The sequence below is a fragment of the Thermobia domestica genome, chromosome 3 (assembly GCF_964235325.1).
Source record: "Thermobia domestica chromosome 3, izTheDome1.hap1.1, whole genome shotgun sequence".
NCBI lineage: Eukaryota > Metazoa > Arthropoda > Insecta > Zygentoma > Lepismatidae > Thermobia > Thermobia domestica.
In genome coordinates this window covers 331,820,179-331,835,261 of record NC_137456.1, presented here as the reverse complement: position 1 = coordinate 331,835,261, position 15,083 = coordinate 331,820,179, and the positions used below count along the sequence as shown (strand labels likewise).

At 37.4% G+C, this 15,083-nt stretch overlaps 1 protein-coding gene across 2 annotated transcripts in view; it reads right to left on the bottom strand.

Moving 5' to 3' along the window:
* The window catches only part of LOC145681961 (uncharacterized), a 252,925-nt gene that overhangs the window by 171,061 nt on the left and 66,781 nt on the right, over window positions 1-15,083 (bottom strand). The window lies entirely within an intron of this gene.

Below are 15,083 nucleotides of genomic sequence, written 5' to 3'. Positions count from 1 at the left end.
ACACTCCCAGGAGTTATTCAGGGTATCTGTTTTCTTTTCCTACATGGAACCCGGTCAATAATAGCTTGTAAAATATAAGTCTGATACATATGTATAAATTTATCAAACGCTACCGTACAGGATAAAATAATAATATTTGTGTGTAATTTTAGTTTAGTTTTCCATTTGATAGAAGGAGTGGGGTATTTAGGATTTTGTTTCGGGGGCTTTGCTTATTCCGGAAGGAGCTTTGCTAACTTTATTCTTGGAAATGTGGAAATTCTGCAATCCTTAAATATGTCACTGCATAGAATACAATATTAAATACTTTGCGTTGATTCAAATGAAGTTCCTTCTGAGCATTTCTAGTGAAATCATTATCATATGCATTAATTAAATGCTGTATTGTATTTACTTTAAAGTAGGAGATCCAAGTAACAAACGCTTATCCAAAAATTTGACAGCTAACTGTAAGAATGTACTTTCTTTTTCTCTCCCTCCAGTTTCAAATATGCAGGAAATGAAAACAGCAACTGAGGAGGAAATTCCCCTCATTCCCCTGCAAATCCCAAACAGAAGAATATATGAACTGCACTTCAAAATAGTTGTAGTGGAGATAAATGGGAATATTCCATTAATATATATAGCGTGTTTTCCCCATGTAAATATTTGTTGAGCAATATTATTATTATTATTATTATTATTAATAATAATAATAATAATAATAATAATAATAATAATAATAATAATAATAATAATAATAATAATAACATAGACTGCTTTTCGTCTACTTTAACATATAAATATTCATTCTTTCTTGTTAAATTAAACAAACATCTACTATATATACATGCGCATAAACTTAACTCTAAACAGCGTTCGGAATACAGCTAAGAAAGTTCTTTAAAATAAATCTATTTGGTATTTTTTGTTAACTCAATAAGGAAAATAGAATTCTGACTATATTTTGAACACTTTATGATGCATTAAGTGTCATTTGTGTTATTAGTTCATCGGGCCTACCCTACTTGAGGGATTACGTTTCGCCACTTTATTGGCACTCCTCCGTATAACTGGTGCCAAGTAGCAGTTTGAAGTGTTTGTTGATGTATGCATTAAGATAGACTATGGTATTATCAAACCCTACTAAATGGTTTTGCTTCTTTCCATAGATAGCACATTGTAGCAGCAGTTGTTCCAACTCGCCAGGAGGATTGTGAACACCGAAAAGACAGTATGGAAGCAGACACACATAGTCAATAGTGGACTGTGTGGTTTCTCCGGATGGAAAGAGTGAATACTTCAGACATCCACAACAGATTATTAGCCGTATGTGGGGGACACAGCACCAAGTTGCAGATCCGTGTTTCGTTGGGTATCCGAATTCAAAGAAGGCAAAGATAGTGCTGCAAAAAACAAAAGCACTGGGCGTCCTGCAACTGCACGCAGACCAAGCAATGCCGCACGAGTAAATGATTTGATAATGGAGCACAGGAGAATCACGTTTGATGACCTAGAGAAAGAAACAAGTCTCTTACGTGGTTCCCTCCACACTATCATTCATGAGGATTTGAAGCTGCACAAGGTGTGTGCACAATGGGTGCGTCATGACCTCACCGTTGCACGGAAACATAAGCGTGTGGAGATTTGCCAGCAGTTGATACAACAGTACAGTGAAAATCCGACCGAGTTCTTTGAGCGTCTGGTCACCGTCCACGAAACTTGGTTCCTCTACGAGACTCCAGAAAAGAAACGCCAGTCCATGGAATGGAGGCATATTGAAAACCCTCGTCCCAAGAAGGTTCAGATGGGGCAATCGTGCGGAAACAAACAACAATGGGATCAGAAAGGGATACTGATGGTGGAACGTCTCCCTCCCAATACGTCCATCGGCAGTGCGAGCAACTGCAGTTCACTGCATAGACTCCGCCGGCGCATCCAACAACGCTGACAAGGAAAATGGGGCCGTGGCGTTCTTCTCCAACACGACAATGTACGGGCACATGTCAGTCGCCAGACAATTGCCACAGTGCATGAACTAGGATTTAGTGTTCTGTCACATCCTTCATATTTGCTGGATCTGGCTCCTAGTGACTATGCTTTATTCGACACAATGAAAAAGAGCATGAGAGGCAAAAAGTTCAACACAAATGATGAACTCCACACATTTGTCCGCCAGTGGCAGAGAGGTATCCCCAAAGAATGGTTTGCTACACAAATAAGGAAGCTCCAGAACGGTAGCAAAGGTGCATAGACATTGCCGGGGAATACCTCTAAAGTAAACTGTAATCGTTTGCTCAATAAATAGTTCCTATGAAAACAAATTAATTCATTTCTGAAGGCCCCAAGTATTTCTTTTTAATATTTTCTGTCCTTGCTCCGGTCTATGTGACCCGCAGAAAATTCAGACCTTAAATTGCTCTTAACACTTTTGGAATATATGACAGCGATGCGTGAACGTAGCAACAGGTTGGACGTGTAGAGGTTTTAAAGATCTTTATTTTTAAAAGGTTTCACGTGTACAACGGCTGTGAAACAGAAATTGATACTAACGATGGAACAATCGATGTCTTCCCTTGTTCGGCAAGCAACTTGTTTGCTACATGATTCAAAAGCATTTAAGATATTGGTGCGGGAAGTCTTTGGGTGGAGAAATATTTTTCAGTAGTGATCTAGATGTGCATAATCTGAGAGAAATGATTTTATGCCTTGTACCTGTGCATAGGTAGGTCGGCTACATTTGGACAATGGTAGATATCATGTATTGTGCCCAAATAAACATGTCATATTTACTTGTGCGTTTCACCAAAAATCAGCAATACATTTTATTGTGCTCTAGATAGTTACAAGCTAACAGTAAAAGCGTTCTGCGTTTGTAAAGAGAGGTGATTGCCTATATAAAGATAAAACTCTGGCAAGTGGCGTAATTTTCTAAATAATTTCTTTTTGGACTCGCTTACCCTTGGAAAATATGGGAAACATACTTCTGCCCCACCACCATCGCACTCTTAGGGAGGAAACCCTCGCTTTGCGGAAAGAAGTGAATGACCTCTTATGTGTTGTCAAATTTCCATTCAGTCCTTTGGACTTGGCCTCTGAAGATCATTGGCTATTTAGAGTGTCTAACAAGACAGTGCACATCAAAGCCCGTGAAATATTTTTTTTTAATGTCATTGACTTCACCCTGGATTTTTAATAGCCTGTTTTGAGAGTTAAGCTGATAATTGCATTGGTTTGCCTTTTAAATATTAATGGCCATACTTCTGAAATTTGTTTCCTGCTAAGAAAACTGTGTATATTACTATGTTACTTTTAAAAGATATTTAAAAAAAACAGATTTCCAAACAGGTCTGCGCCAAACAGGTTCGATCCCATGCCTTGTGAGTTCGCGGAGTATAACATCTTGTCTGTAGGTTTCCTGGGCGTTCTCATTCTGCCTTCCTGTTTCTCATGTCACCAATTATTGAATCTTCACTCATTTGGAACAATCACCTAAAACTTTTATTTAATATACCAAAAACGCAGCATGTAAAACAACACATTTTAGGTAGTAATACGGTATTCAGAATACTTAAACAGGTACATGTAAGTCCAGTTTATGCAACTAAAGATTCATTTTCTCTGATCATTGCAGTTGCTTTTCATAGTGCTTAACGTTCTATCATGCAGTACCCAATACTAAGATCAGATCATCCTAAGTTCGAATCTAAGGTTTGGGTCTTACGTTAAATAATAGGACTAGAAAAAGCTCCGTCTTATATACAATACTATTAAACTAAAAATAAATAACTTCTTTCGTGGTAGAAAATATCGTTAGAAACTATTATATTAATTTGTCAATAATATTGTAAAATTCTATTTCTTATGTAAGGTAGAACAAAACCTGGTACACGGAAGTTTGGACTTTCCCGTCACATTTTTTTTTAAAAAGATCCTCTTGAGTACAGAAATATATTACAATAAGTAGTTTCCTCTAATATGTTAGGTAAGAAAGTGGAAGGAACCCAATGCCCAGGTATCAAAGGGCTCTTGTAGGTGGGGTTACTCTCTTTGACCAGGCGTCGAGAGAAGGAATGAGAGTTTGATTAAGTCTCTCTCGGTGACCGGGCGTCGTGAGAGAAAAGGGAACCCAATGACCAGGCGTCTTAGGGCTTATAGGAAAGGTTCCTCTCTATTGTCCAGGCGTCCTGAGAGAGTTAAGATGTTCCCAATGACTAGGAGCCTTAGGGCTTTTGGTAGTTTGATCAACCGGGTGAGATTGATACTGTTTGAGGTGTGCTGTCGTCTTTTATCCTAAAATGCCGGCTACCTTCGTTGATCTCGTCCTGCCGGCTGTTGGCGATGCTGGGCAACTCCTCTTCGTTACTGTCGTCTGCGTTGTGCTTATTTATTGTAAGCACGTGTAGTAGACATCTGGTTACAGCTTGGTGTGAAGACATGCGGAACATTACACGTCCGTGGCGTGGAAAAAAATGCGGCATAGGATTATTGTTTTATGATTGGAAATCTGCATATTGGACGCAATATACACTGGAAAAGCACTGAAAAACTTGAACACAAAATTAAAGTTAAAACTGCTGGTCACTTACAAAACACTGTATACAACACTCTCACACAAATAAAATTAAAGTTGAAACACTAACAGTTTGTCCTCTAACCTAAGGCGGATCCGCAAAGAGTACTTTATCTCCCTCAAAGGAGAGGCTGTCTAGGCTCTGGTGGTTATAATTAGTATTTATATACTAGGGCACTGATAGTAATGGGCGTAGTGCATTGTTTCGAAGTTCGCACGTCATAGAGTGCCATTATATAAAAAGTGTATAATATCAGTCTAGTTCACACTAGTCGTAGAAAACGGATGACAGAATACACTTATAATAATGGCGAAAGTTACTACTGCAAGAAGCGTTGTCATGTCGGAAGAAAGTTTATGATGGAAAATCTCGAATTTCTGGACACTCTCTCTATATAGTTTATGTTAGTGGCAATTATATGAGTCGCAGCGAAGAAGTTCGTCGCTGCTGCTGGCTTTGTGAAGTTCATTCGCTCGAGGCCGAGAGAAAATGCTGGCTTGCAATTTTGTTCATGGAATCAAATTGTACTCTGCGGGCGGTCTGAATAACATAATGCAGTGATGTAAGGAATTATAAGTAAAAAAGACAAGGGATCTGATGCAATGTGAACACTAAGGTACACCTTGTCTCAAAAAGGTTGAGCGCATTCTTTATTGGTGTTTTGAGGCAAACATTTTCTAAGACCAGCTTCGGGTATCTTCGGGAAAAAGTAAGCCAGGTTCGAACCTCCAAGCCAGCCTTTGCAATCGGGAAAACGTTTGCAGATGTGTTTTTCTTCTTTTAAATATAATAAGACTTGTTACCAAGTGTTTAAAAAAGCAACATTGATTGAAATACTTAATGATACAATATTTCGAAACCTTGCACATGCTTGTTTGTCATTTAGCTCTCTATACGTAATGGAGCATTTAAATACGTTAAAGAATCTTTCCATATGTAAAAGAATGCTCAAAGTTAAGAAATAGAACATAATTATCGCCTGAGTACTAAAATAAAAGTCAAAGTAGAACAGAAACAGCGTTTGTCATGGGTATGAATGTCATAATTATCTTGAGATCCGTTATACATAGCTAGAAGCTTAGTTCTAGAAGTCCTTGTGTTAGCTCATTGGTAAGCTGTCGGATTTCAAATCATAAGGTTGTGAGTTCGAATCTAATCTGGGTCAATACTTTTTTTAAAATTATATTTTCCGCAATGCATGAAAAATTATATAAAATAATTACATTAAAATACATAAGTTGTTTATATATAACATAATAATTGCAGAACATAGTAATTATTATGTTTAAAATATAACATCTGAGATAATTTTCACAGTAGGTCGTTATTATATATGAGAATGTTAAATACAAGTTAGGAAAATCGTTTAATAGCAATAAATAAGTTATGTAGTGTATTTATTTGCAGCTATTTGTCATATAGAGAGTAATTCTCAACATTCATAATATAGAATGTCATTTATGTTTTTGAAAAGTTATTCGATGCATAAACAGAGGATATAAACAGAGAATCCAAAGTCGGAACGCTCGCAAAAAAATTCATGAACCCCAAAGGTCACGTGAGCAGACTGGAATTGTCCTTATGAAGCATGCCACAGCAGAAAGTCTTTACATAGATTTTCAATTCAATTCCTGATATATGCTTTTGCAATGTGGAAGTGGTGATGCCTTGAGTCGCCCTCTCTCGCTCGCTCGCTCGCTCACTCTCTCTCTATTTATACAGAATATAAAAGTGGATTTATGTGTGTGTTTCAATATAATTCTGATATATCTAGAGCAATTTTAACTATATTTCTTACAGTCTGGAAAAAGAGTACTGTCGGGATACATATCAAAAATGCTAGAAACGGGTCGATATTATTATTGAATCCATAGTTTCGTGGTCGCTTAGGTGAATAGCTCTACTTTCAATTCAAGTCCAATTAAGCTCCCATTAGCACCCAGGGTGGTTACGTAGCGACATAAAGATATCGAAATCAACCGATATTAGAATCGAATCATAAGTTTTCAGCGCCGCTAACAGTGCAGCATTTCCCATTAGTCCACATTAGTCCCATTGCCTAGAGGGCAACATATTTGCTGAGTGCAAATTTTAAAACTTGAATAATATTTTAATTTTTTCCGTATGAAAAAGTTAAAAATCATGAGCAAATATACTATTTCACGAACAATCCTCTTTTACTATTCTAATATGTTTAATAATAGCGTAAGAAATGTAATAGTAATTCAGAACATGTTTCACAGTTGTTATTTTTTGTTACATAGTTGTAGCTGTAGCATGTAGTGAGTGGAATTTAACTGTAATAAATTCACTAATTAACCATATTCGAATTAAGTTTTATTTTTAAGTTCGGAATGAAGGGGCGGAGAAATATGGAGTTATTGGGGGCACCGAGCTTTTGTACATTTTATTTTCAAGATCTCCATTTTTCTTTTGTCATTTGTTCCTAATAAAAAAAATACAGTCACTTTTGGATTGTCATAGGATAGTAGGAGTTGGATTTTGGGATGCAGCCTGTGAGATTCTAGAGGAGCTAACTGCTTGAAAAAATATTTTTGAATCATCTGTAACATATGAAATAAGGATATGTATCATAAAAAATTGAAAGTAACTATGTCTGCGTAATCATCACGGTCAAATTGCAAAGTCAAATGAATTGACGTTTGGTATATAATCAGGCTCCAATCCCAACTGGGAAGTTATCATACGCGTGTCACTTTCATTATAATACATATCCTTAGGGGGAGTAGAAGTCCGAATTTTTGCGAAAAATTTAGTATCTCACAAGCCGTTCAACTGAGAGCTGAAATTCAACATATAACTCTTTATTAAAAATAAAGAGAATATGCCCTGGCATTTTTTAAAATTGTCTTTTATGAGCGGGGGGACGGGGGTGCATTTTCTATATATTGGAAATTGGTAGTGGGTTGATTTGTAAAAATAATCGAAAACGATTGATATTAGTTGAGAAAAAAATTGAGTAATGCAAAATAAAGTTCTTTTTGAATTTTATACCCACTGCTTTCTATTTATAATTGCTGAAGCTGGTGTTTAATATATGGAGCGTTCCGAGCATAAGGCAATCAAGCCATAAAGTTAGAGAAAAAAGGCCATAAAATTTGTATTCTAAACTTAATTACATGGGCATTTCCAATTAGTACGGCATGCTTAATTATATAGAAAATTAGTTTCTCTCTCTCTCTCTCTTTTTTTTTTTTTTTTTTTTTTTTTTACGTTGGTCTACTTTTTCTTGATTCGAAACTTTTAAATTTCACCCTATTTTCTACTGAAATGTGTCTGTAAGGCAACAAAGAAATAATTACATATGATAAATTTAAATTCATTTTAATTCGGAAGATGAGAAACACTTTGCCATTATATATCGTAAAGGTCAGACCCACCAGTATTGTAACAAAGAGGTGCTTGAGCCAATGACGGTAGAAATTCAAACTCCGATAAGTGATAATTTCACAGTCTTGTTTTATTACAAGTGTAATCTCTTTAGTCAATGGAGAGGAGGACGTGGGTCATCGGTCAGAGTTGATGTCGATGGGTTTTGGTGGGTCGGAGTTGGTCGCAATGATTCAGAGTGGTTCATAGTTGGTGGTGGGTCAGAGTGGATCACGATGGTTGATGGGTCAGAGTGGGCCAATGGGTCATTTGGGTGGTGGGTCATAGTGGGTCATGGTGGGTCGTGGATCAAATTTTCATTGACCCACACCATCTCTGGTTAAAATTGTACTAAAGATAAGAGGCACCGAAGATGCATGTCGGCTATTATGCTCAAATTTTGCGCATGGATAGTACTCCACCAGAAAGCAATAAATCTGAAACGGTTCACGGTATGACCTCCTAGAACTCGAGATGTAGGGGTTTGTCTGATTGGCTAAATTAAGACGTCAATGATTTATCCTTCAACAACCAAGCTTTTTATGATCGTTTCCGTGGGGAAGTCAGAAGAACACGTGCCTAGTAATCGTAATATTGATAGTTCGCGTCCACCCCGGGGTATTTGTTTTGTGTTTTTTTGACTCACCTAAATATAAACAAATCACACATATAGGCATTTTAACATATTTTGGGAGAGTAATTTTGTGGTTCGTTGGCGTTTCATCGCGTCTCTGCCGCTGGTAGTAAAGTTTTCAATATGGAACTTGGGCCATCACGGATCGTCGCTGCGGGGCCACCAATTTCTGGCGAGAGGTTAATAGTTGACCATCTGTAGTCCACCGACGCTTACAGCTTAGGGTAATGAACGATGTCCTTGCCTTGTAGACTTCATGACTACCGACGTCGGCAGTCAACTAGCTTTTAGTATTCCTTTATTAACCATCTATCGTTCATGTTTGTACACGGTGTTGTCATAATAATAATAATAATAATAATAATAATAATAATAATAATAATAATAATAATAATAATAATAATAATAATAATAATAATAATAATAATAATAATAATAATTATTATTATTATTATTATTATTATTATTATTATTTGTAGTAACAGTAGTATAATTGATGATAGAATAATTATTGTCTATGTATTGTCTAGGTAGGACTACACACAGGATTTGGCTCGTTTTGGTTCGACTTGACTCTAATCCGAGTCGAGTTGGAAGATATTTTTCGCGCCGAGTCCAAGAGTAGACCTCAAAGATGTCTGTTTCGAGTCGAGTCGAGTTTCAAAGAAAAGTCGTTCGTGCCCATCCCTACTAATGAGAGCTTAATCGGAGTTAAGCGAAATTGAAAGTCTCACTATTTATCTAAGCGACCCCGAAAACTATGAATCTAATATCGATCATTTTCTAGCAATCTTTTATATGTATCCCCCTCCCATTCACCATAGGTAACCCGACAGCACTCTTTTTGAAACTATAAGAAATGTGGTTAAAATTACTCTAGGCCAGTGGTTCTCAATCTAATTCCTATCACGATCCCCTTTTATCACACGCTCTTGCCAGCGACCCTTTTATAATTTGTTTTATAATAAGCTTGTGTGGGATTTTTAACATACCTATTTCTATAATAGTAGAATCCATTTTTTTTTGTTTATAGTGAACAGTGCCATGGAAAATCATTGCCCGGGGCGAGAGTATAGTACGATGTCACTGTATATATGAGTGACGTCGACAGACTAGCTACGAAGCGCCACCATGGTTGGCACGAAGCTCAATAACATTTTCAAAATAAACCCTACCTTTCCTTAATTTTGAGCACATTTTATTACGTTTTTCCTTCTATTTTACACATGTGCACATGCACTTTCCTAACTTGAGTAACACACTTCCTCCGAAATGTGTGGCCCCTCTTTTCGGCGCCCGGCACTGACAGTGGATACAGTAACTGTAATATCTATATTCCCAACGACGAAGGTGCTGGTTCAAGATGGATGTTAAACTCCTTCATTGAAGAGGCCATTAACGTATCCGATCTAAGCCCACAACTTCTTGACCAAATAATAGAATGATCATGCGACAAGTCTTTGCAACTGGTTTTCTGTAACGAAGACTTGGACAAGTTCTGCCTGATGAGGAGAGAAGAATATCCTGGTCTGGTGATTGTTGCTTTAAAAGTAATAATTCCATTTGCTATATCGTACTTGTGCGAAAGTGTTTTTTTTTATGGTAAACATTAAAACAAAGATAAGAAATCGCTTATCAGTTGAAAACGGCTTGATAATATTCGTCATGAAGATTGAACCGGGCATTGCTGCACTAGTGAAATTACACCATGCTTAGGTATCTCATTAGGTTTTAATTTTAATTGTATTTCAATGTGCAGGTTTTGTTTCACGTGTATTTTTCTAGTATTTCTATATACAGTTCTCATTAGTTTTATATCATACCTCTTTGATTTAAATTCATTTTTAAACAACTCTACTAACTAACTAACTCTATGGCCTATGGAACCCGGAGGTTCAATGCCGCGTTCACAAAAGCTCTACACTGACTTCTATCCTTAGCCAATTGGATCCAGTTTCTACTTTGTATTCTTATCTCAGCGAGATCCATCTTAATATTGTCCTCCCATCTGCCCATAGGTCTTCCTAATGGTCGTTTTCCGTTTGGTCTTCCAGTCAAGACTTTCAAAGCGTTTCTACTTTCTTCCATTCTAGCTACCTGACCTCCTAGACCATTCTAGCTACCTGACCTAAGCCTCCTAGACTTGACGACCCTAACAATGTTGGGTAACCGTATAAATTATGTAGTTCCTCGTTATGAAGTTTCCGCCATTCCCCATTCCCGTTCCTCTTGGGTCCGAATATTCGTCTAAGGATCTTGTTCTCAAATACTTTCAGTCTATGTTCTTCCCTCAGAGTAAGCGACCATGTTTCGCAACCATACAGAACAACAGGCATGATTATCGTTTTGTATATTATAAGCTTCAAATTTCTCGACAGAATTCGCGACGACAAGAGACTTTGAACCGAATAGTAACACGAATTCTACACCCTTTGAAAATGTTCAGTAGACTTATTTTTTATTGTTCTTTACAGTGTGTATAAAAAATAAAAGTATGCCTATCAGAACAAAATTAAAAATAATATTTAAAAATAATTTCTGGTATTAGATTCTAACTATATTTGTCTCTTCCGCCTATCTTCGCGATCCCCTAGGGGCCGCGACTCCCAGGTTGAGAAACCATGCTCTAGGCATACATGAGTTATGATGGAACATACATACATACACTTTTATATGTATAAATGCAGATAAGAGAGAGTTGAGAGAGAGCGATTAAGGAATTACCGCTCTGAATCTCTTCCCTTTACTTTTGCGATTCGTGAATTTCTTACGTGACAGTTTGGGGCTAGCTAGTTTTTTGTCTTGAACCACGATCCGATCTTCGATATGCTCTACCTAAATGCTGTAATGCGAATATTGAGAAGTTATCTGCGATGAAAGTAGCTGCAAATAAATATTACATAACTTATTTATTGCTATTACACGATTTTTTAAATTTGTATTCAATATTCACACATAACGCACCGACGTTCTGTGAATACCTCAGATGTTATATTTTAAAGATAAGAATTACTTATGTCGTGAAATGATATGAATATATATATTCAACTGATATATACAACTAATGATATGAATATATATATTCAACTCATATATACAACTGATGATATGAAAATATATATACAACTGATGAATTGTAATGTAACTATTTTACATAATTTTCATGCATTGAGGAAAGTAGAATATCATAAAGGAATCTCACCTGAACGGGTATCGAACTCACGATTTAAACGCTCGGTGGTGTACCACTGAGCTAATATGACCGCTTTTCGGAAGCTGCTTCTGAAATATAACTGAGCTCATACGTAAATGCTCTTTTCCGTATGGAAATCACAATGACGAAACGAGAGTGTGAATACATAGTCTCGAAATATTGTATCATTAAGTATTTCAATCAATGTTACTTTTTTCTACACTTAATACCATTTCAACATGTCTTATTATATTTAACAGAAGGAAAAACATATCTGTACATCTTTTCCCGATTACTAAGGTTGGCTTTGGAGGTTCGAACCAGCAGCTTTAGTTTACTGTTTTCCAAAGACACCCGAAGTTGGACTTCGAAAGTGTTCGTCTCAAAACAGCTATAATCATATCGCTCAATCTGTTTGGTATATGGTATATGTTTTTATACGTGTAAAGTCAGTATAACAATTCATTCTTTAAACAGCTTTTCGTATGTATTAATATTCCTTTATAAAAACTGTTTTTATTATTATTATTACGGCGCACCATTTTCAGATTTCTTTCGCGAGTCGTTGACCAAGTCGTTCGCCACCAGCGTTGCCAGACTCACAGCTCGGAATTATTCCAAAACCTGATCGAACTTATGCTAGAATCGGTCAAATTATGCTAGATCCTCATAATTACTAATTCAGGAGTTTAAAAAAAAAAAGCAAAGTTGAGATACGATAACGTAACTTAAAATACACAGAGAGCAAGAATGCATGGATAGAACTCAATACTTCACGCACCAAAATTTTAACTCAACTAAATTACTACAGTCGTTGCCAAACTCAATGGCGTATATATCGTATAAATGAATGCAAAGTTTTTGTTTACATATTTTGAAAGAAAATTACTTCGCAGCATAAGCGGAGTTGGGAATCGTCTGCTGGGGGAGGGGGCAGATTTTTGGTCGGTCTCGGAGCTGTCATTTCAGGAATAAATATGATCATGAAGTCAGAAGTAAAGATGGTGAAGTTGTCAAAAAGTTGGGGGGAGAATGGCCCCCATAGCTCCGCCCATGCCTCGGAGTTAAAGGATTAGAAAACCCTGGGTGGAGCCACAAAAAAAAGCCCAAAGCCGTTCCGAACTTACTTAGGAAAATAAGACTGCCTGTATGGTTTACCAAGTGTATGAATCAATGGAAGAGGATACATTTCTGCCGTTCTTTTTCTTCCCACGACCAACTTCTCCAGGTTTTACGGCTTTTTGATAACTTGCTGAAATTGTGCTAGATTTGGGCAGGATGCTAAAAGCAAGATGCTAGGTGCTAGAGACATGCAAATTATGCTAGATCTAGCATCATTATGCTAGATCTGGCAACGCTGTTCCCCACAATAGGCGTGTCGTGCAAGTAACCAATCACACGTCAGGTACTAGCTTTTACCTATTGCTTTCTTCTCACAGCTCAGAACATTGGTAACTATGGATAGACGTACAGCAGTAATTACTTTATGGGAGTTGGAAGGTTATTCTGCAACTGCAGCTAGCAGGCGAGTAGGTGTCCCGGCCTCTACAGGAAGGCAATGGATTCGGAAATATGGTGCTACAGGTCAGACTGGTAATTTACGATCTCCTGGTCGTCCGCATGTGTCAACCGAAGCCCAAGATGCGAGATTAGTAAACGAAGCCCGGTTAGACCCACTAAGGACGTCTAGACAGATAAGGGAAGCTTCTCTCTTTCCTGGTAGTAAGCATACAGCTCTGCGAAGGCTTCGTCATGCTGGGTTACGTGGCCGTGTTGCTGCCGTGAAGGAAAAACTCTCAGACGACCACAAAATTTACCGTCTCGCGTTTGCACAGGCGAATGTGGGTCTCAATTGGGAAAACGTAGTTTTCTCAGATGAATCCATATTCACAACATCAAAGGAGGGACGCCGTTTTGTGTATCGTCCGAGAGGCACCCGATATGACCATGGATATGTGGCTGCTTGCAATCGCAGTGGCCATGTATCTATTTTATGTTGGGGTTGGATTTCCAGTCGCGGAGCAGGACAGCTTCATAGAATTGAAGGACATCTGGACAATGCTCAGTACTTAGACATTATCAGTAATATCATGGTGCCATCTGTTTCAGCCTGATGGTGTAATTCAATTCCAGCAATACCAGTCGCCAATACATAATTCCCGTGTGGTTCAGGAATGGTTCGCAGGGCACCCTGAGATTGATTTAATCGACTGGCCGCCTCGTGGAGCAGACCTCAATCTCATGGAAAATATGTGAGCAGAAGTGAAGCGTACTCTAAGGGAAAGTTGGCCTGAGGCAGATCCACCAAGAACTCAGGATGACCTGTGGCATCTTGTTTCCGAAGCATGGCTGGAGGTAGGGGAAGGAGATAGATTTGTCACCCATGTAATAGATTCCATGCCCAGAAGAATGGAGCGTGTAATAAATTCAGAAGGGTCTTGGACACAATATTAATGACCCCGCCTTAACTCCCGAAAACAGCCCTTTTCAGGGCTACCTAAACGCTTCTGAAAATATTTCTAGAAGTAAACCACTCATTGTATCCGATTTCTGTGCAATCCTACTAACAAAAGAATGATAATTAGCTGTAGGCTTTGAACTCAAGACCTCTTCAGTGGCAAGTCCGTACTCTACCAGTGAGCTAACATGAACACGCAAACCTAACCTGAAGAAACACGACTTTCAATTTCTGGTATTCGATGACAATGATGCTCATATACTTTGCAAATGTTGTATTCAACTTGGCATATTCTGCAACACACACACACAAATAAACAAAGCGAAAGAGAGAGAGAGAGAAAGAGAGAGAGAGAGAGAAAGAAAGAGAGAGAGAGATGAATATACAAAAGCATATTCAAGCATATTCAACGTATTCGAATGAGACTCTAAGTAACGACATTCCGTTCTAAAGAGAATTTGTGTTTCTTCCCGTGACGTTAAGGGGATCGGGAAAAGCTATGTGTCTTGAAGCAGGATACGACTTTGGATACTCTGTTTATACACTTTCTATATCCGTAGGAATATACTGTATTTCACGAATATAAATAACATACTGTAATGAGAATATTGAGAAGTTAAATCTGTATGACAAATAGCTGCAAATAAATACACTACATAACTTATTTATTGCTATTAAACGATTTTCCTAACTTGTATTTAACATTCTCATATATAATAACGACCTACTGTGAAAATTATCTCAGATGTTATATTTTAAACATAATAATTACTATGTTCTGCAATTATTATGTTATATATAAACAACTTATGTATTTTAATGTAATTATTTTATATAATTTTTCATGCATTGCGG